Source organism: Uloborus diversus, chromosome 7, assembly GCF_026930045.1.
Source record: "Uloborus diversus isolate 005 chromosome 7, Udiv.v.3.1, whole genome shotgun sequence".
In the NCBI taxonomy this organism is placed as follows: Eukaryota; Metazoa; Arthropoda; class Arachnida; order Araneae; family Uloboridae; genus Uloborus; species Uloborus diversus.
In genome coordinates, this window is record NC_072737.1 from 118584384 (window position 1) to 118607069 (window position 22686).

Below are 22686 nucleotides of genomic sequence, written 5' to 3' on the forward strand. Positions count from 1 at the left end.
TCCCCCAGCTACAGCACTGCTCTCCTCTGAAGAGATGGAAACTATCCGATTAGAATTCAAACTTTCACTGTACCATAGATTGCCTGTTTGGCTCATCACAGAAATTTCATATCCATGACGATCATGTGCAAATCTTTCTCAAGTCTCTCTTATGGATAATGTAGACATAAAAAATATTTGAAAGCATTTTAATCTTTCGTGCATTAATTTACCATATATTGCTTACTTAAGTCAACCGCTTGTCCCGCACTTGACGGTTCATATATTTCATTAAAAAGTAATGATTTTAAAGGGTAATGAATATTTTTTTGCTTAAGATATTACACGTAAGTTAGTAATTTATTAAGCAGAAAAAATTGTTCATTAATATTTTTAAGTATTATTTTTAGTGTTCAAAAAGTTAGCTCTGGAAAATTTTATGACAAAAATGAACTTAAATGTTACAATCTATCGTGGAAAATAAATCAAGTTCTTGATAATATTTTTTGGGCATGTAATGTCCAACAATGGTGTTGCCAGATTTTTTTTTCGGGAGGGGGTGGGGGAGCCTTGGGAAAGGGGATGAAATGGTTGTATTTCGGAGGTGATATAGTTAGTTACTGTCTGTTGTCAAATGACCTACGAAGGGACGCAATTTAGGTCATTCAGGTATTTTGACTAATTTTTGGAATTTTTGCAACCTTGTATTTCAAAAACGGTTAAGGGCTTTAAAATAAATAAATAAATAAATAAAATAATAAAATGAATAAATCTTCGTAAACACTACCTCTGTATCAAATTTCATCAAAAATCTGAAATGGTGAAACCAAATCAGTGTCTCGATTTGAAACGGAATGCCCTAGATCTTTCTCTACCAATCCTGGTATATCCTCCCCGCCCAGTGGAATATTCTGTCTGCGCTAGTCAAGCATGCAATATTTTTTATTAATGTATACCGTCAGCTCTTTGATGTTTTAAAATGTTTAGAAATTTTCCTCACATACCATCTGTGCTTATTTTCAGCGGAAGCAAAATAATATGCTTCTAAAGCCCAGACGTCAATGTTTTCTACAGTGAGAAAAGATCGGAGAACGATAAACTTAAAAAGGGGGGATGGGGGCTCGAGGGCTGCAATAATGTTTTGATCTTGTTCCCCATCCTCCGGTAATGTGAAAGCATTTCATGTCATACCCGCATCTCCAAGCCCCTAGGAAGCACCGGCATCCAATGTTTACGGGAGTTATGGTAGGGGAGAAATGTTAGACATAAGCATTTACATTTAGATGGTTAGGGTATTGAGCAACTAAAGGCTGTTTTCCTTTCAGAATTTCCTGCGATGAGCAGTTTCCTTATGTGACTGGGCGTTGTATTTTTTTTTTTTTTTTTCGTGGGGGTGATGGGAAAATTCGGTATTTCGTCCCTATTTTCGTGAAAGATTGTCGACTGGAAGTGTTATTTTGTTGCAGCTATGTCCTTATTCCTGGGAAAAAAGCGGAGAAATTGTTTTTTCCTGTAAGATCGCTTTTAAGCCTTTTTTTATTCTAATTTTTCATGTTTACTAAGACATTCAATAACATCAGCTGAAATGTATTTCATATCATTTCATAATCCAGATCCGTTCACAGAAGATTTAGATTTCAAGTGAAAATATCTGAACTCGGACTACTTTTTGAGATACAGCTGTCACAGTTGACGACAAATAACGTTAGAAATTACTCCCCCCTCCCTCCCCAAAAAAAGAAAAAAAAAACGTTCCATCAAAACCAAATCACATTGTCTGTCCCTGTCGAGACGTACCTACTATCTTGTATTTCACGAGAAAAGCTCCCGCCGTAAAGTCTGAGCCCGTCTACAGCCATAAAAATAGACTTGGTTCATTTTCTACGAGGGTTATTCCAACATTAAACTTCCCTTGGGAAAATGAGACTTGCTTCGTTGCTATAGCAACAGACAGGCCAAGACATTTCGGCGGGGTCTTTTTTCCTGATGGCCGGACAGTAAATACCGAATTTTGTCTGAATCCGCGCTTTACTTCTTTAAAAACATCTCACTAGGAACGAGAAAAAACGTTCAATTTCTCCACCCTCTGAGTTCTAGATATCAACCAATTTTTGTCTGAATTTCATTTGATTTAATGCATTGCGTTTTAATAACAGCTAAAATAACAGCTATTAAAAAAAATATGCAATATATTAGTTATACAAGAAAGTAAAAAACTTATTTAAACAAATGTATGTACGAGTACGTTGCAATAAGCCAGGAGTTCCCAAACTCTTTCGATTTGCGGCATCCTTTGAAGAATTTGAATTTTCTCACGGTACCTTAATATATCTCGAATTATAAATGAATATATTGATACCATGGGCACTTCGCCGCACCCTTTGTCTCTCCATGTGGTACCCACTTTGGGAACCCCTGCAATAAGCAATTCCACAATCTGGGCGACTTTTGTTCAAGTTCATCAAGCTCCTTGATCATAAACAAACTTATCTGGGAGTGAATGCCTTTTAAAAAGACACCCAAGGAAGCCATCAATTGCAAAGATACATTTTAAGCAAACATGAAATTGTTTCGATTGATGTGCCGCTTTCTAACTTTTCGTGTTTGCTGCAAAAGACGAACGCAATTAATATCAGCCTCTGAATATACAGATCCCAATAAAAGGCGTTAATAATTTTCTTCGTGTAGATTTCCTGGACGCCCACATGATGAAGGGATATTAAATCCTCGCTCTTTTTCTTCGTCGAAATTTTTATTTGGCTCGAAATCCGTTTGGTTTAAAAATTTTCCTAGTGATTTGCGGTAACCGTTTGAAGAATCTTGCAAAGTTCGTTTCGTTTAAGTCTTCTTCTTTTTTTTTTCTTTTTTTTCGCCAAACTGCGTATTCTGGCGACCTTTTGAATTATAAAGTGTGCCAATTTGGAATTCTTCAAGTGAAGGAAGCAGGCAAGAGTTTTTAAATATTATAAAATATACGTACTATTAAATCTCACAGTTTTCGATCTGCAGCACTGGTGTGATGGAAGGAGAAATTTGAAAATACATAAGTTTAATAAATGCAGGTATGCGAGTATTGTCTGTCTATAGCGAAATTAAAGTTATGGAAGAAGATTTTTAATGAAATATTTACTTACTTAAATATGCTGTTCCTAAAAATAAATAAATAAATCTACTTTCTACTGCTATAAAATCGCATTATGAGTATTTTGTCAATCAAATAAATTGTGATTTCTGATAGTTTTATTCATTGTATGACTTCCTCAGGTGGTTTTTGTTAAAAGTAATTACTAAAATAATTTTATTGCTGTATTATCTTCTTTCAACATTGTTAAGATTAGAAAGGTCTGAAAGTACAATTTTACATGCATCTCATATAGTAAAGTAGTTTTTGAAGCAGTGTTATTATTCTTATCACCTCCTCCAATAACAGTTACTGACTCCGAAAATGAGGAATATAACTTTATTATGTGGAACAATCAGAAAAGCAATTTTATTTTGATTGTATTCCTTTTCGTTGATCGTTGGAACAATAAAAGTTCTTCAATAAATTTTAGACTGCCTCAATGGTTGTTATGTGTAATTGTCTGGAATTATTTCTTACTGTTTGTAATTGGTTTGAAGCTTAATGTAGAGAACAATCATTTACATGGAACACACATTTGATTTTATTAAGATTTGTCTAAAAAATATTGTGCTATATTTCCATGATCAATGTATTAATTTTTGCTAATGTTGAAGTACCTATAGTACTGTAACTATGCAATAAGACGTCAATCGTATGACTTTTTTATTACGCAGTTGGCAAGTCTTCTGATTAATTCGAGAGGCTCATGAATTATGATGCGTTCTCCCGATTTCCCTCATCAACTAAACATCTTCTCAATATTTTTTCCAGAATTAGGAAATTCCTTAATTAATGGAATTTTATATGATTTGAATTTGGAGTAAATATTCCTTCATAACGGTAAAAAGCGGCAGTAGGATCAAGAAGCCAGAACAAGCTTTTAGCCTAATCTTTGATGATGATATACTTGAAAATTTACTTAAAATTGATTGAATAAAACGCAAACGATCCGACAGCGCGAAACGTCTCTGAATGCGTATAGATTATATAATTTCTTGTTATTCATTCCTCTAATTTTTTTTTTTTTTTTTTCATTTAGGTATTGCATCATGTTAAATTACTTGGCGCGTTATTGTGATGTACTTCCCAAGTGTTCAAGAAAAAGATTAGTTTTCGTCATAACGGTTAGTAAACTATTAATCTTTTGTAGTAAGTTACTTTGTTAACTTACTTTGTTTGCACTTACTTTGTTACTTTGTCACTTGTTGTTTGTAAGTTTTTGTAGTCTTTGCTCCCTTGATTGGTTTTTCGCCTCCAGCTCAGGTAATTCCTATTCCGGGCTGATGAGTGCTAAAAAGCATGAAACTGCAGTCCTCGGATGGAATAACTGAGCTGGCGGTGTATTTTAAGTATTATGAATCTATCTATTAGTTCATCCATCTATTTGTTCAAACAGTAGCGTGGCTAGGAATTTCTTAGGACCGGAGGAGGCGAGGGATTGTGTGAAAGATAGTCACAATTTGTTCCTGTAATGTGATTGCAACGGTTGAAAACATATACTTTTCTAACGATGTGTTTATTTGTGCTGTTTAAAGTATTTTTGGAATACATTAAAAAAAAAATGAATTAGCATTGTTTTGACTTTTTTTTTAAACTAATACAGTAGACTCCCGATTATCCGGCTCGCGACCATCCGGACTCCGTACTATCCGGCATAGTAAAGAATGTTTGAAATCGGTCATTTATAAATCTGGACATGGAAGTGCATGGGGAAAATAAAGAGTACTGAAATGTTTTTCTTTTTCTACCCCTACTTTTGCACACGACTTTCTACTTTTGCACACGATACTTGATGTATCAAGAGGAAAGGTTTTAGTTCGTCTTTTACTCAGTCTAGTATCACATACGTTATTTCATTTCGTTGATTATGGCTACGTCTTAGATTTTTTTAGTGCATTTTTAGTTATTGAAGGCTAAAAAGAAAATGAATGTGAAACGAAAAAAGGTTGTTGTTGGTATGGAAGAGAAACTTTGCGCTATAAATTAACTGGACACAGGAGTAAGTGCAAAAACGATTGCTTTGGAATTAGGAGTGGTACAAGCACAGTAGGAAAGAGTCACCATCCTGGTTTGCACTAATGCTACTGGTAATCATAAACTTAGATTGACTTTGATGGGAAAGTCAAAAAAACCTAGAGCTTTTAAAAAAACTTAAAAGCCTTTACATTACACACATCAAAAGAAAGCGTGGATGAATTCAGCCATCTTTAAGACTTGGTTTCACAATGAATTTGTACCGACTATCGAAAAACATTTGAAAGACAATGGTTTGCCGAGAAAAGCTTTGTTAATCCTTGACAATGCATCATCTCATCAGTGCATTGATGAACTTACTGATGGTGGCATAAGAGCTGTATTTTTGCCACCCAATGTAACGGCTCTTTGCCAACCAATGTATCAGGCTGTGTTGAAAATGCTGAAGAGAAAGTATCGCCGGCAATTTCTAAAATCGTTGATATCAGCGATTGATAATGATGAAGATTACTTAACAACTTTGAAGAAAATTGACATGCTAGATGTTATAAGATGGGTGGCCGAAGCATGGGCTGAAGTTCCAAGCTCATCACTTTTGAAATCTTGGAACAATTTGTTAGACAATAGAAATGAACTTTGTGAGGCCGAATCTGAACTAAAGGAAGAAAGCAAAAAGCTCGATTCATTGCTTGAAAAAATACCAGGATGCGACTGTGTCAGTGAAGAGGATATTACAAAATGGATGGAAAGTGACGAAGTTCATGAAATGACAGACGAATGACATCGTAGAAATGGTCGTGCAATCAGACGAAGAATAGGAGATCACAGAAAATCTCATCCCACACTTAGGAGGATTTAAAATGATTGCGGCAGCTCTTCAGTATATAAGTCAGCAAGAAGAAGCGACTCTAGCTGATGTAATCTGCTTGCGTAAGTGGAGAGACATTGCTTCCCATTAAAGAGCTGAAAAGCAAAAACAGTCCTCCATCAAGGACTTTTTCACAAAATGAAAACTGAATATGTATATATTTAATAAACACAGTAAGTACTACTTCTGGTTTTGTTATTTATCTGAAATATGTAATTACATGCGTTTTAAATTTAGTAGGGGATGGAGTTAGAAGATGCAACTCCGTCCTATCCGGATTTTTTGTTATACGGACTGCCAATCCGTTGCATTAGTCCGGATAATCGGGAGTCTACTGTATTTTTGTGAGCGATTAGGCCCCAAAACTATTAATTTTTGAGGAAATTACTTTCAAAACGGATTATATCTAGTTTTAAATTTTTTTCGTAAAACGAAAAAACATTTTACGCACAAACACTAACTGTTAGAATTTCGATTTTTTCACAATGTTTTGGTAGAATAACAAGTGACTTTAAGTCTAGGAATTTTTCCTCAATTTTATCAGACCTAAATTGCTAATTTTATTTTGAATATATTCCCTTTTGGTGTAAAACAGTGGATATCAGCACTTTTGCAAAAAACATGCATTTTCTTCAGAAATAAACTTAAAAATTGAAAACAAAATATGTAACATTTTTTAATACATTTTTTTACTCTACTTTATTCCTTCTTACTTACTTTATTCTTTTCATTGAACATTTCAAAACAAAAAAAAGGACCTTCGATCCAATTAAGTATGAACAATGAAACCACTCAAGCCGATTCAAATAACGTTGTATATAGGTATTAATAGATCACAATTTTTATCACAATTGATCACACTTTTTCAATTAATCACAATTTAATCATTAAATAATCACAATTTAATAGTAATATCAATTCTTTAATATTAAATTAGTAATCACAATTTGAGGTCGCGCTTGCCTAACTGATAACAGACTTGCACAAGGCGCTGCGATCTCTTAATACCAAGGGCGCCCATATAGGGGGGCAAGGGGGGGCTCGAGCCCCCCCCCCCTTTGAAATTAGAACTTCCTTGATTTTAGTACTTTTTCCTTTGCAAAAATGTAAAAACTTTTCTTCTCCAGCCATTAATGAATAAGTTATTAAAAATGTCAAATTTTAATGACTCTAATCTGTCCTGAAATCAGTTTCCACGGGGGAAATATTCAGCTAAACCACGGGGAAAATATTTGAGCCCCTCCTTGCAACTTTTCATAAGGGCGCCCATGCTTAATACGGACGGGTATCATGCTTGATTGGAAATGCTAAGACAGTGCCTCGCTCTGTTTTTTTTTTTTTTTTTTTGTGAACTATTTTTGAATTAGAAGTGGCAATTTCAAATTTGGATAAGTGCCCTTTTGATATGAAAGTGAATGAGTGGATACTGGCAAATAAGGGATAAGTTCCACTTTTGCTGTAAAAGACCTGGTAAAAGCAATATTTACGCATTTTTTAACAGTAGATATAAACTATTTCGAGAAGAAAGAAAGTCATGGGTCGATAGGGCTTATACTAGAGATTCTGAAAACGAAAAAAGCAAAAACATTTTTTTCCAAAAGTGGATATAATCTCTATTGAAAGTTAACTCCTCATTTCGTTAAATTTTTTCACTTTCGTAAAAAAAAAAAGAGAGAGAGGGGCAGGGGGCAGGGGAAAAAATAAAAACATTTTTAAAAATGCGAAGTTGAAAGTTTATTTTTAGAAAGGCGAGCTTTGAATTCGATTTCTTATTATGGTCTAAAGTCTTACCGATCAAAACCCTAACAACATTTTGCACAGAAGGCGTTACAGACTGTAAGCTCTTAACACTAAATCTCTTAATGCATTTTAAGCAGCAAAGCATCCTATTTAAGTAAAGTGGGAATCAACTCGGTCTTCGTGCTCTGGAGCTTCTACGATGCCAAAGTAAAAGCTTTTATCTCGGCGCCTGCTACATATTTTCATCCTGACTGGTATATGCGCCTGCAAGTGAATCTCATTTAAAATTGCCTACTAAACACTTTTAATTTCTTAGCCCATGATTCAGATTTGCATTTGTTAAGTATTAAAGGTGGAGCCTCTTTTGCATTAAAGATTTTGGTGGGGTTATATATAGGAGAGACATGTGATGCATAATTTTCCCCATCGACTCTTCAGTTCAATGTTTTTCCTTTGTTCGTAATGCGTTTGGAGAATTGCGTTTTTAAAACATTTTTGCCGAGGCTTATCAGTATAAGTTTCTGTGTCTAGAACATGCGGTGTGTGGCCTTCCTTTGTGCCTTTGTTTTTCTTTCACTCTGTTAGTAATTTATTTCATTTTTACTACGTTTAAAAGCGAGGCAAACCTGTTTTTTTTTTTTTTTTTAATTTAACTTCAAACCAGGTTTCGAAATTAGCGGTCGGTAGTCATTAGTCATATTTTGCTACAAGAATTTAAATTTAACGATCACGGTTCCAAACGTATTTGTCATTTTTGACGCATAACTTTATTACAAAAAATAAATAAATAAAACAAAGAAATAATTTGACAATCTTAATTTTACGACCAGGCTTACATGCACTGGGTTCCAGTCAAAACTCTCCCTTTCTATGAAGCTCTATTCGTGAAACCAATCGAACCAAAATGTCACCAATGGTGTTTTGAAAGTACAGTGAAGTACCATTTATACGTTTCTGAAGGGACTGTATGAAAAAAGCGTATTAATGTGAAAAACGTATAATAGGTATACATTAATGTGTATTAAACTCTGCAGTGACTAAATTAAAAAACGTATAAAAGAGAAACGTACAAACGAAAGCGGTGCTGCACTGTATACGCTAGAGATTGTGATGATTTTAAACAACGAAGTGTTCACGGTTGCAGCGATACAGTTTTGGTTGAAGCTACAACATAATATATCATCAGTGCTCCAATCAGACTGGTCATTTCAAATTTTTACAGGGAAGGCAGGTCAAAAGGTGCAACTCATGCAAACTATTCCGAAAAACCACTCCCACTTAAATGTAAATACATTAATTTCTCAAATTCAGGGGGGAGGGGGGTTAAATTGCCCCTGTTGACCCCCTTAAATGACGGACCTGACTCTAGTTCAAAGCTAAGACATCTTTCAAAAACTTCGAAAGATGACTTGAAACTTCTAAATTTCTATGTAGGTATAAATGCTCAGTACACAAGTACATAAACTTGCATACTGAGATCTATTATTCATTCTCTAATTTCATTTTGGTACATTTCCTCAATTAGCGGGAGATAAATGTTTAAAAGAGTTTTCTCAAAACAGTATTTTAAAAATGTTTCATTATTGAACTAGGGCAGCTATATGCAAGAAAATAAACGTAGTTTTCGACTGCTCAATCCGTACACTGTGTGAAATTTTTGCACATATATTTGCGCTTTATTAATAGAATTTTTAACTTAAACTTTTAATTGTGACATATTCGAATGTAAGGAGCCATTACGTATCATAATATGAAGTATCAACTTTCTTGAAAATATTTTGTACTTGAAAAAGAATTGACTTGTGTGTGTTGCATGTGTGACTGCACGGTCACGCTCGCAACGCGTATCATTATTAAAAAATGTAAGAAAACTTTTTATAAATTTGATTCGTATTGGCTGGCGTTTTTGCTGACCACCATACCAGTTGGGACACTTCGAGTGATGGGAAATACGGTGTTAGGGGCCATTCATTAATTGCGTAAGACTGATTTTGACAACTTTTGACCCCCCCCCCACTCTTATGTAAGGGTACATAAGATTTTTCAAACCCTACCCCCCCCCCCCCCCCTCCTATTCATACGCAAGATTCCTTTTCGTTTTTCAAAATAATAAAATAACGAAAACGTTACATCACTGGAATCGTTATTAAATTAAACCTTTTTGTGTAAAAAAATATTCACTAAAAGTTGCAATCTAGACTGAAAGTTTTTCCGACATTTTTTTTTTGTACATGATGCGATACTAATTAAAAATAAAACATGCCGTACATAGTGCGATTCCTTTGCTTTACACTATTCATTCTTTGTAAAAACAAATAAAAAACATCTAATCCTAATACGTTTTTCACCTTCCTGAGGCAAATGAAATAGAACCCTGCCAAACCACTTGTCCGCTCGATTTCTAATGTAAAATATCGATCTGGAAAATACTACGTAAGAATAGATTTGACCCCCCCCCCCCCCCGGAAACCTTACTTAATTATTGAATGGCCCCTTATATGCTTCGCGCTGTAAGTCACGCGGTGTATCAATTGGCGCTGCAGTCTTTTTTTTTTTTTTCAGTTCAAATTCCTGTAGTTTTTTTCTGTACTGTAAACCCTCCATTTTATAGAAAAATTTACCATAAAAGTTTCCTGAATTTTTAACAGGTATGAAATAATAAGCAGAGCATCCCTCCCCTTTCCTCTTGCGCGTTTCACTGCTCAATTTTTCGTAAGATAGCATTTTCATTCCAGAACGACAACAAAAGTTTTCACTCTCCATCAATACCAAAAAGATTATGTCATATCATTCGAAACCTTATTATGTGTCGAATTAGATTCTCGAAATAAAAGAGAAACTCAAACCGTCTTCAAAGTCTCTAATAACTTGATGAAAAGGAAGAAGCCTTTGAAATGAAAAGCCCTGCTGTTTCTCATCTATTGCATATTCAAAAGATCTGATGCGTGCACTTCCATTAAAATTGCCTACAAAATGCTTTTAACTCCTCATTTAGGGGGGCTAATTTGCATTTTTGAACAGCAATTCATGCCTCGCCGGTTTTAGGGAAACGTCGTACTTTATGAAACAATTTAGGTTTTGGATTTCCGATGGGTTTGTCGTTAAAATAGCACATAAATGTTGCTGGATGAAAGCTTCTAAATTAATATATTTGGTTTATTTTCGTATTTATACAGGAAGTATGAAAATTATATTTGAAAACTAGAGGACCCGACAGACGTTGTTTTGTTCTAACTTTGTAAATTGAAAAGTTGAAAAATTTCATTAAACTATCAAGTGTTTGGACTTTTTTGTTGAAAAAAATAAGTAAAAAGAAAATGCTTTCAGCTGTTGGTGTCAATGCGTATATTTTTTAAAACTTGATTTATCTAATGCCCACTGAGCAGTAGTTTTATTAGCTATTTTTTTCTCGCTTACTTGAAAGACCGTCATCTATTACTTGGTTTGTTCCTTCAGCGATACTCAAAGGATAAAAATCGTCCTCAGATATTAAGTGTAAAAAACTGACTACTCATCTAGAACAAACGGGAAATCCCGCTGCAATGTCCCCCATATGAAAAAAATAAAAAAATAAAACAATCGAAAAACTATTGTTTCAAGAAATGATAATGGTAAAAAACAGTTCCCTGAGTAAGCGAAAATCACTCATCCTCCCCCGTCCCGATGTAAAAAAACATATTCTTCAACTAAAATGACTAAACACTCTTTAAAAACCAAAAACAATTCCTTGCAGTTTAAAATATATCGTTAAGTAAACAAAAAATACAATAAATTACGTTAACAGTAGCTTAAAATTGTAAACCACGCAACTCTGTTGTTTATGACCAAAGTCGCCAAGCCACCACGTTACTGTGATCCAGCCTATCAGTGAGCGAAGCGAACTCCGACCGAATAGTGGTTCGATCTTTTGAACGAAATCTTTTAATTCCCGCTCTCTCGCTGAGCATTTGTCTCGCTTAAGCCTTGGTTTCCTAGAAGCGAATCGCCGATCTTCGACGTCGCTCATCGACGTAACGCTAAAATCAAAGTCAAGTGGATTCCGACGTGACCACTCAGAACGCCGAATTGGCTCGGGCGCGCATGAGCAGAAGAATCAAGTTTTCGCCTCGGCGAGGAACAACGCCGACGCTAAGAGTGTTCGCTTCTAGGAAACCAATGCTTAAAGCCTTGGTTTCCTAGAAGCGAATCGTCGATCTTCGACGTCGCTCATCGACGTAACGCTGAAATCAAAGTCAAGTGAATTCCGACGTGACCACTCAGAACGCCGAATTGGCTCGGGCGCGCATGAGCAGAAGAATCAAGTTTTCGCCTCGGCGAGGAACGACGCCGACGCTAAGCGTGTTCGCTTCTAGGAAACCAATGCTTTACTATCATTCCTTGCGAACTTGAATGATCTTCACATGTTGCCTAAAAAATCTGTTGAAATTTATCAGGACGAAAATAAAATTTGTTTCGTCTTTGAATTCCACCATCTTTTCCTTTAATAATGTACTGATTTTTTTGATAATCCTTAAAGTTTTCTTGCCATTGGTGCCAAAACTCAGATGGATTTGAACCGAGAAACAAATGTTGCTAGGTACGGTAATTTCTGATCATTTGGGTCAGGAAAACCTAAAGCATCGATTCGGTCACATGGTTTAACTATTACGACAGAAGACGCGTTTTGCGTGAACCTTCCAGTACTTTACTTTAAAATATATCACGGGACCTAAAATCATTGCTTTCCAGAAATAAAGGGTTCACACTCTCTCTCTACGTTTTATCTATTCTTAATTGGCGTGTCACAGTAGGAAATTTCATTACAAAAAGCAGAGCTGACTTTCTTATTGTCCTTTGGCAACAGGTTCAATATTTCTTTCAGTTCTTGCTCAACAATAGGTAAAAATAAATATTAATCATTTGGGAGATATGACTATTGATAAACAACTATCCAATGTTTAAATTAATTAATTAACAAAAACGTTTCCGATTCGATCAATCGCGCTTCTCTCTCTCTCTCTCTCTCTCTCTCTCTATATATATATATATATATATATATATATATAAACCATGCTTGACACAACTTAATTACACAAAAAAAATTGATCAAAATCGGTTCAGCCGTTTAAAAGCCTTTGGTGACAAACGTCCGCATAGAAGAAATATATATATTAAGATATTGATAAGTTTATTTACTTAAAAAAAATATTTCAATTTGCTGATAAGTTTAATGAACCTATTAAAGGCTACACTATATTAAAAAAAAAAAAAATATGTGTTATTTAGTGGTTACTAAAAAATGGTATGGAAACAAAAAATAATGCCACATACCAAACAAATTCGACTAGTCGGAAAATATGGCTTTTTTTTTTAAATTTTTTAAATTTTATTATTTTTTGTTTTGACTAAGACTGGCTTCTTCATTTCAAAGTAACCTTATTGATTAAATGGTTTGAAGATAGTTATAAATAAAATAAAATAAATAAATCAAATTTAAGCAAGATTCAGATTCGAAAATTTGTCTGTTTTGGTGAGAAAACAACCTCTGTAAAGAGCCCCTTTGTAATGAGATATTCATTCTTAATTTTTTCACCAACCATTGTGTTTAATGCGATGTTGCAGTAAGGTCCTTGAAATGCTTTTACAATAAATGCTTTTTCAAATTTACTCCTAAATTTTTAAAGTGCATTTCATTTCAAAAGCTCCTGTTAAATTTAATTCTCCTTCTGGCTGTTTTGTTTATTGTCGAATAGGAACATATTTAAATATTTACTGTATGCGGCATGGGATGGGCGTGCGGTTTTTTATGCCCAAACAGAAAACAGAGATGTTAGACAAATGTAGTATTTACGGCCGAAATGAATAAATAAGCAGCCGCCCCGGGCGTTACTCCGAGGGGGTAGTCGAACGCTTTGGTGGGAAACAGATTACTTCGATTTATCGATCCTCGCGCTATTCGTCGGGTGGACGAGTGGAGGGACCAACTCATAAGACGTGGAAGACCTGGAATACGTGAATCCCCACCTGGTGATAGTCGAGCCGATTTGTAATCAGGGGATTCTGGGGTTTACGGAGATTGACGACGAATCGCTATTGCCACCGTCTCGGATATTTAGAATGACTTTCAATGGAAAGTTTATTGTTTTCGGATTGGGGTATTTGATCAATGAGCTTTTATGAAGTTCCTGGAAGGAAGGAATTTCTATTTCGGATTTTTATCCGAACTGTCGAACTGTTCGGATTAGGTACGATGTAAATTTGAAACCAGTTCAAATTTATCTGTGTTGTAGGCTAAGCTGCTAAGCATCACTTTGCATGACTAAAAACTTTGATCAACAAAGAACTTTTAGCTTATTTTGCATTTTAAAAGTTAGGATTATTTCAGTTTTTAATTAAACAGTGCAAATTTATCTGTGTTGTAGGCTAAGCTGCTAAGCATCATTTTGCATGACTAAAAACTTTGATCAACAAAGAACTTTTAGCTTATTTTGCATTTTAAAAGTTAGGATTATTTCAGTTTTTAATTAAGCAGTGCAAATTTATCTGTGTTGTAGGCTAAGCTGCTAAGCATCACTTTGCATGACTAAAAACTTTGATCACCAAAGAACTTTTAGCTAATTTTGCATTTTAAAAGTTAGGATTATTTCAGTTTTTAATTACTGCCTGAAAATCTGCTATGTTCAAAAACAAAAAAAGCTTCATATTTGTATGTAATTGTGAACTAGTTTTGTAAAAAGAAATTTCACAGTTTTGACAGAACATTTTTATTTGGATCAGTTCTTATCCTCCTTTATCCAAGTGCACGTGTTTTCATATGCTTAGCATGTGCATATTGTTGCAACGAAGAAAAAATTTCTTTCTCAGACAAATGTATCCATTAGGCCTATATTAGAGGAAAATTCCTCACCTCCGTGACACCCAATTATCAGTGTCATTTTTTCTGAGGTGAGAATAAATGATGGAGGGAAAATACCTCAATTTTAGACTGTCTACAAAAAATTATGAATTACCAGTGTACTCTCAAATTTACTTATTTGGAAATATATTAATTCTGTGCTATTTTTTACACAAATTTGAACTAACAGGATAACTAAAATTTAAGCCGCTTTTTAATTAAGAGAGCCTGTATTAGATTCACACTAATCATTAAAATATTTCATTGTTTGCACAATTAACAGAATTGCTTCTTTGATATTAAATCGCTCTCCTATTTTCAAACGCCAAAATTTTTTTCTTTTTCTTTATTCACACGTGAACAAGGTATTTTTATTTATTTATTTTTTTTATTTATGAGTAAAATAATTGAAACTTAGCTGGGCCATTTATAACTACTTCTAGTAGGTAGCACTTTAATGAAAGAATAAAAAAAAAAGAAAACTAAAGGTTTTGAAATTGAAAAATATTTTCGTTTAAAAGTTACCCAATCTGGTGAATGACCCATATAAATATGTATCTCTTTAGGAAATATTATTTATTGAAAATAAAAAATAAATTCGAAACTTCTTACAGGGCTCTCCCGTAAAAATCATTAGAAATTTTGTTCCAAAATTTTATTCCTAAAAAATCGTTCCTTAGCAGTTTCAGAACAAAATTCATTCAACCAATTAGAAAGTCGGGGACAAAAAAAAAATCTAGTTCGAAAATTAGTTTATTATTACATTTTACTGTCCTTTTCTCTTGGGCTCGATGCAAGCTTTTGTTTTCGAAGCCATATAAAAATATTCTTTTCCCTCAGCTTCCCCGGGAAACCTTATCGAGCGATTCCAGTTCGCAGTCCGTCGGTCCTCCCTTATCGCTTGCGGATCTAGTGGACCAGAAAACGTACGATCCGGTGCACATATTATTCCGCCTCCACAATGAACGGCGATCCCTCCATGAACTCCACATCTCTTTGGTTCAAAATTCAAACTATTCATCGTCGCCATTTTTGAACACATTTCTGGGTGTTGACGACTTTGAAAATTCTACTGACGAGCGATACAAATAAATTATAATAGTATTTAATCTTTTTTTTTTTTTTTACCTTACTGAATCTATGGATTGCATTACCGTGGAGGTCAGAGACATAGTGAATTCTTGTTGCAGCGACTAATCTCGACTCTTCGTGAAACAATCGTAATTTGAATAATTTAAGCTAATATTTAAAATTCCAGGTTTATCCTTCTGAACTTTAAACCTAGAAGACAACATTCATGTGCGTGTAAATCTATATTTTTTTGACGTTTAAATGTTTAGAACAAATCATTGAACACACCGACATTTTGTTTTTAGATAAAATATTTTTTTGACATTATTATTGTTATTATTAAGATTATTTGTTCATTGAATCTGAAATATTCGATTTTGCAGTACTGCTAGAAGACCCTAAATTGCAAAATTCTTCTTCACAGTTAAAACTTTTCTTCCTTTATTAGAATACTAGAAAATCGTCCGTCAAGGATTGACGGTCGTGAAAATCGCTTCTATATTTTAACGAAGCAATTGCCTGTTTGACGATATTTTGATACTTGAAAATGTAACCCTAACTCCGGTGGACTAATCCTAAACTCCAGTAGATAGCGTTCATTGCTGACCACTTTTTTGTTTCTTCATTCTCCTAAAATGACAGTTTTACCAGTAAAACAGTTAAGTGACCGGATCCAGTTAAGCCTTGTCGGAACAAAGTATTTCCCTTCATGTCACACATTTCGAAAAAAAATATTATCAAATTATGCTGTGGAGCGAGTTTCATTGTTGATGACGTCAGCGTTACTCGATCATTCGCTATAAAAAAAAAAAAAAAACGAGAGTCAAGTGGAAGCAACTTAGGCAGCTTTTTTTTTACGACACAGAAATGTAATTTCCAACTTCAGCAGCCTCCCCCCCCCCCTTTATTCTGCTTCATTTTTCTTTATATTTCTAAGCGTAACAACGGCTATGCGAAAGGAGACCAGCGTGTATTAATAACAGGGAGTCTAAGTTGGTATCGTGTTTCTAGTTGAATTGGGCTTTGATGTTCATGTATCACAAAATGCCACTACTTTTTTTAGTGTAATCAATTCTAATGGTTGCTTTTTACGAATTTATTGGAATTGTTTTAATTTCTTTGCATTAGAGCTAGATAATGTAGACTCCCGCCGTGCGCGAATACATCCGCTGACGTGCGGATACATTTGCCGTGGAGTTGCACGTCGTCCGATAGCCGTAAAAGATCTTTACAAAAGGTAAAGATTAGATCAATTGAAGATCAATTTGAAACGAATAAGAAGTAAAGATAATATCTTTACTTCTAATTCGTTTTAAATTGATATTGATATTATTTATTTAGATTGTAAAAATTATTACAAGATAGTATATACACCCGAGCGTTCGGTGGATGTATTCGCTGCGGGCACGCGCATCTCGCGATAATCGTTCAAACTCTTACTTCTAGTTTGTTTTAAACTGATATTATTTAATTAATTTGTAATAGTTAAATAGATAGTATAACGCAAGCGCGTAAGGTGAATATATTCGCTGCTGTGCGGGTACATCTCGCGACAATCATTCAGGTTCTTTACTTCTAATTTGTTTAAAATTAATATTTCTAATGTAAAATGTAGTAATCATTGCTAGATAATATAGACGGACGCAGATACATTCGCTGCTGTAAGAAAATAATTTCTGCTTTGCGGATATATTCATTGGGGACTCGCCATTGCATCTCGCCATAATCGCAAGTAATGTTCTAGTTTTCCACCTGTCGTTTTTTTACTAAAGTTTACTAAAATGTTAATCCTCCTTTTTCTCCTATGCACCAAGTGGTGACAACAGAGCAATTCTTTTCACGTGGCTTTGTATTTCTTTTTTTTTCCTCTTTTTTTTTGTGCTCATATCAAATCAAAAAAGCACCTTTGTTGCTTTGAAACTTATCATATGGGACCAGCAAGATCGCACTTGCCGTATTTTTGGAAGTTTGCTCCACACCCGGCGTAAGCGCCGCGCTTTCAGTTTAAAAAACAATATGAAAGAAAAGTTGTTTCTGTTAGTTGTTTTTTTTTTTTTTTTGAAGATATCTGGAACGCAATTTAAACAGATTAAATATTTCAAAAAATGAATTTCTTAACTACTTACTGATAGTTAATTACCCAAAATCCGACAACCACGGACTTCGCTGAATTTCGGATCGCTGCCGAAAATTTTTACATTGCGCATGAAAAAAACTTGGAACGATCGCCTTTATGGATGCTTAAAAACATTATGAACTGACTTTGAACTAATTACAGGATAAACTCGCTTAAATTTCAGCACCTTAGTTCAAAAAACGATGCTTAAAGCAGGAGATTCGGACTTAACCCGCGAAATAAGAATTCCGCAAATTTTCCCGATCTTGACTCGAAAATTTGGACATTTCTCCGATTTTAGCTCAATCCTTTTAACTAAAAACTAAAGACATAAAACATATTCTGGCATAGTTTTATATTATCTTCCCATTAATTAAAAAAGAGACTTAAATTACAATAGAAACTGTGCGAAAAAGATGGGACACGCCGATTATGAATTCATCAATATCGTGCATAGTTGATCGCTTGGGAAAAAAAGCGTGTTTAATAATGCTACCAGAAGTTCGAAAAGAATTTTTTTTTATTATTCAAAACACATTTTGAACACATTTTTGATCATTTCGAAGAAAGTTCCAAACATTTCGTTCTTTTCAAAATAGTGTATTTCCTGTAAAAAATTATCTGTTGTAAACTAAAAAAAAATTTTAAAACACATCATATGCGCCGCACCTGCTGTATCCGCCGCATCGACAATTTATAAACTTTATTTCTCGAAAGTGCCGCGGCGCATTCGTCCGAAAACACTGTACAGTTTTGGAATCCTTGTGTTTATTGGGATATTAAGGGACTAAAGGCAGTTGGGGGACTTGCTCCTAGTGGCATCTCTCATCTTCATAAATAACACTTTTGCTAATAGATTTATTGCACCCTGTTTTTGTCCCCTCCCTCAACAGAGCATTTCCAAGACGTAGCGAATTGCTAGTTTTTCCTTCATTCTCAGAAATTTGGGTATCCTATTGATTTTTTGACTTGACAGCTTAAGAAAAGAAAGGTCCCACCAATGTATGATCTGCAGTTGAGATAAAATTCCCAAAAATATGTGAGCTTATGAATGCAAAGATATCTGCTAAAAGAATCTTAGTTTTAAAATTTTGAAATTTAGCGTAGTTTTTTGCATCGATAGGCTAACATAATTGCCATGAAAATTAGTTCCTTGTAACCTCAAAGCATATAGGTACATGCAAGTGTTTATTTCGTATGATTAAAAATGTTTTTTTTTTTTTTGGAATCTGGGCAATCCCCCCACCCTTATCCCCCCACCCTTTGTTTTACGTGATAGACAATGATTAGCTTGCAGATACTTTTGAGTTGCGTGAGCAGATACTTTATGTTTCTATCTGACTCTGCTTTGCATACAATAATCGCATCAATTTTTATCTGGAGACAATCAGTTTAATCAACTACTCAAAAGTTTTTACCAACCGAATGAAAACATCATAATTTCTTTGTCAGCTGTAAATGGTGTGGTAAAGAACATTAAAGCTCTTTGAGGCAATTATTAATTTTTATTCGTGTTTCGATGTTTAGTACTTTAAATATATGCATTAGATACTTATTCTTTTGACCTTCATTTTATTCTCTGTGTTATCTGACACAAAAAAAAAAAAAAAAAAAAAAAAAAAAAAAACTTTTTACAGTTACTTATTTTTATTATCGGTTTCGTTTTGACAACTCTGAAGCCAAAGTTATAAAGCATTGCATCGTGGCAATGCCAAGCGAATTCGTCCCCCCTCTCCCCCTTACTAAGAAACATTTGTTACCGATTACCATGTTTACAAATTTGCTTTTTTCTTTTCTCTCTCTTAAAAATGTGCGAAATATATCCAAGAAAAGAATTATCAAAACATCGATGTTTTTTGATCGAAGTATCGATGTTTAAATTTCTGATATCGATGTTTTCTTGTTGATGTTGCACCTCAAATGTTCATAAAATGGCAGCTATCCTGCTCATGTTTTGCAGCAACCTCAACTACAAACATGAGACCGGAAGAGCGAACTCTAACATAGTGGGAGGAGAGAACCGGAGATGGGGAGCGGGGAGGCAAGAGGGAGAGAGGACTACGGGGATCTTGATTCCTCTCTCTCTTTTTCTTTTTCTCAGTTAATGACTCGTTGTTGGATCATTAGCAGCAATCCCGACCGTCCTCGTCCTGAATGTGTTTTAAGTGGTGAAAGCAAAGACCATTGAAAGTACGGAAAGTTGTCGAGTGGGGAAGGATTTAGTTTCTTGCGAGGTTTTGTGTCGTCGAAGCAGGATGCCTTTACGTCGTCTTGTCTATTCTGTGTAGCAAAGGGTCATCCTCCTCCCCAGTGTTTATGAGTGTTCCTTCCCTTCAATTACATGAGAAAGAGAGAAATGATCAGTTATCTGAAAAAATGCAAGTGTATTTTTGCTATTTTCCCCATTATGTGTATCTTGAAAGATCATTGAAAATATGTCAGTCATTTTGATATTATGAAAATTGTCAGCACTTTACAAAGATTCTTTCTGATTTTTTTTTTTTTTTTTTTTTTTTTTTTTGTGAAGGATACCAAATGTGGTTACTTTGAAAGAAAGATCCAAAAATGGTATACGTCTACAGTCGCCGGATATATATTTTTAAATATATATATTGAAAAATTAACACAATCTAGGCGCAACTGCAGATCTTTAAATTACACCAATTTTTTACATTTTAACACGATGAAAAACGAAAAGACGTGTGTATGCTATCAATGTAAAACACAAATAAGCGTAAGAATATTGGACCAAATAAGTTGCTTCCTCGTCAGTGGGTGGGAGCAGCATACCCTTAATAAGAACCTTCCAGGTTTCGTAGCACGTCGAGAGTCAGGAAGTAAACAAAATGTAAGCATTTTAATACATCAAAACCAAAGATAGTGTAGCAAATATTGAACTTAGTAATTTTGTTGCACTTTAAAGTAATGTAAAATTAGACGATACCGCTGTTACAGAATCAATTTCTCATCATATTAGATTAAAATATTTAAAAAGACTTGCTGAATCGGAATGGTCCCACTCAGTGGCACAGCTAACGGGGGGGGGGGGGGGGGGGGGGGGGAGTGAAAACACCCACTCAAGAGCCATTGGTTTTGACATAAATGCAGCTGCTAGTACAGTAGTTTATGCATTTTTAAGTGCTATTTTAATCAAAAAAAACCCTTTCAGAAGGTATTTTTGATCAAATATCCTCTTCAGAAGGTATTTCTGGCTGCGCTAGTGGTCCCACCCATATCTGTCCTATATCCTTAAAATACTCAAAGCTTTTGTATATGCAGAGAAATTTTAAACTTTTTCCTTAGCCAAAGGTGCAAATGACGATGTTTTTCAGGTCATGAGTAATTCTATGACCCATGAGACATATTTAAATCAAATTAACAAACATCTTTGGTGCTGTACAGAAAAAAAAAGCCAGCAAGCGGTCATTCATGATTTTTTTTTTCACGAACTCTTTTTTACTTCCTTTTACTAAAAAGGAAGTATTGTATTCGCAAAAAAAATTTCACTCAAAAATCGACCTTAATTTCCATTTTACTCACCCTCGAATGAATATTGAGTTTTTTTTTTCGACTCAATCACACGTGGATAGGTCCCTAAGAACGTATAGACACGCAAAATATCCATAATGACGATTCCCGAGTTAATTACAACTAATTTTCTCTTGACCTCTGTATGTATGTATGTATGTATGTACGTACGGTACGTATGTATGTACGATATATCACCAGTCTTTTGGTCGCCAAGTTTTGTCGCCAACTTGGGGACAAATTTGGCGATTTTTCTTTTTTTTTTTTTTAAATCTGGTTTCAATTTAGCCACTGTTAGTGATATTTAGAGAGTAAACTATTGAATCACATTAAAAATGCCAAAAATGGGGAAACGACATTAAATTTGAGTAAAAGGAAGTCATGTGATGCACACATCAGCTCGTTTTAACGAGCACTTCGTTAAAACGAGTAAATATCTCAGTCTCTTCGGGCTCGTTATAAACGAGCTCGACTGTTAAAAAAAAGAAAAGAGGCGAACGTAAAATACTCTTTGAACCAACTGAAACGGTATGAACTGCATGTTGAGAATTCGGTCTCGTAAAATGTTAACATTTCTGTAGTCTGTCCGTGCATAAATTTCACATGTCAAGCAATATTGCTTATCTCTACACTTCGGACTAGTGATGGGCATAATCGAGATCTTTTGATAATCGAGATCTCGGAAATCGAGTACTTCTGATAATCGAGTGATTGATAATCGAGATCTTTTCAAGTCGATCACTCGAGTGATTGATAATCGAGATCTTTTGAATTCGAGAACTCGAGCGATTGACTTCTCGAGATCTTTGGAATCGAGTACTCGAGCGATTGACTTCTCGAGATCTTTGGAATCGAGTACTCGAGCGATTGACTTCTCGAGATCTTTTGAATCGAGTACTGGAGCAATGGACTTCTCGAGATCTTTTAAATCGAGATCTCGAGATGTTTTTAATCGAGATCTCGAGATGTTTCAAATCGAGATCTCGAGACGTTTGAATCGAGTACTCACGTAGTTCATTTTCTGAGCTTTTCCAGAATTGAGTAGACTGCTACAGGGGCGCCCCACTATAAGGGGGAGGGGGCATGATGCGGCCTGCGCCATTGGCCGGTTTTTTCAGAGTGTTTTTTATCTCATTTTCGGGTGGGGTGGGGGCATGGCGCAGCCTGTGGCATTAAAATTTTTAGGGCTGGGTTTTTGAGAGGGTTCTTTAAATCGCATTTTGGGAGGGGGGGGGGAGCTCTTTCTAGACGGATGCTCCTTAACATTTGAGAGGGTGCACCATCGCCCTACGAAGGGGGGGGGGGGGTGGATACCTTTGACTTTTGGAACAGTTGAATTCCCGAGTTGTATTGGCAGGGGTGCGCTCGAAATAGGAATGTGCCATCAAGCCTATCATTTAGGGGTGTAATAA

General features: G+C 35.0%; 1 protein-coding gene across 1 annotated transcript in view; it reads left to right on the plus strand.

Annotated features, from left to right (window-relative positions):
* Nucleotides 1-22686, plus strand: part of LOC129226519 (bifunctional heparan sulfate N-deacetylase/N-sulfotransferase-like) — a 157254-nt gene that overhangs the window by 52832 nt on the left and 81736 nt on the right. Inside the window, exon 2 of the mRNA XM_054861126.1 lies at nt 4143-4227. The gene's annotated coding sequence lies outside the window, so the exon portion shown is untranslated. The remainder of the gene's footprint in view (nt 1-4142; nt 4228-22686) is intronic.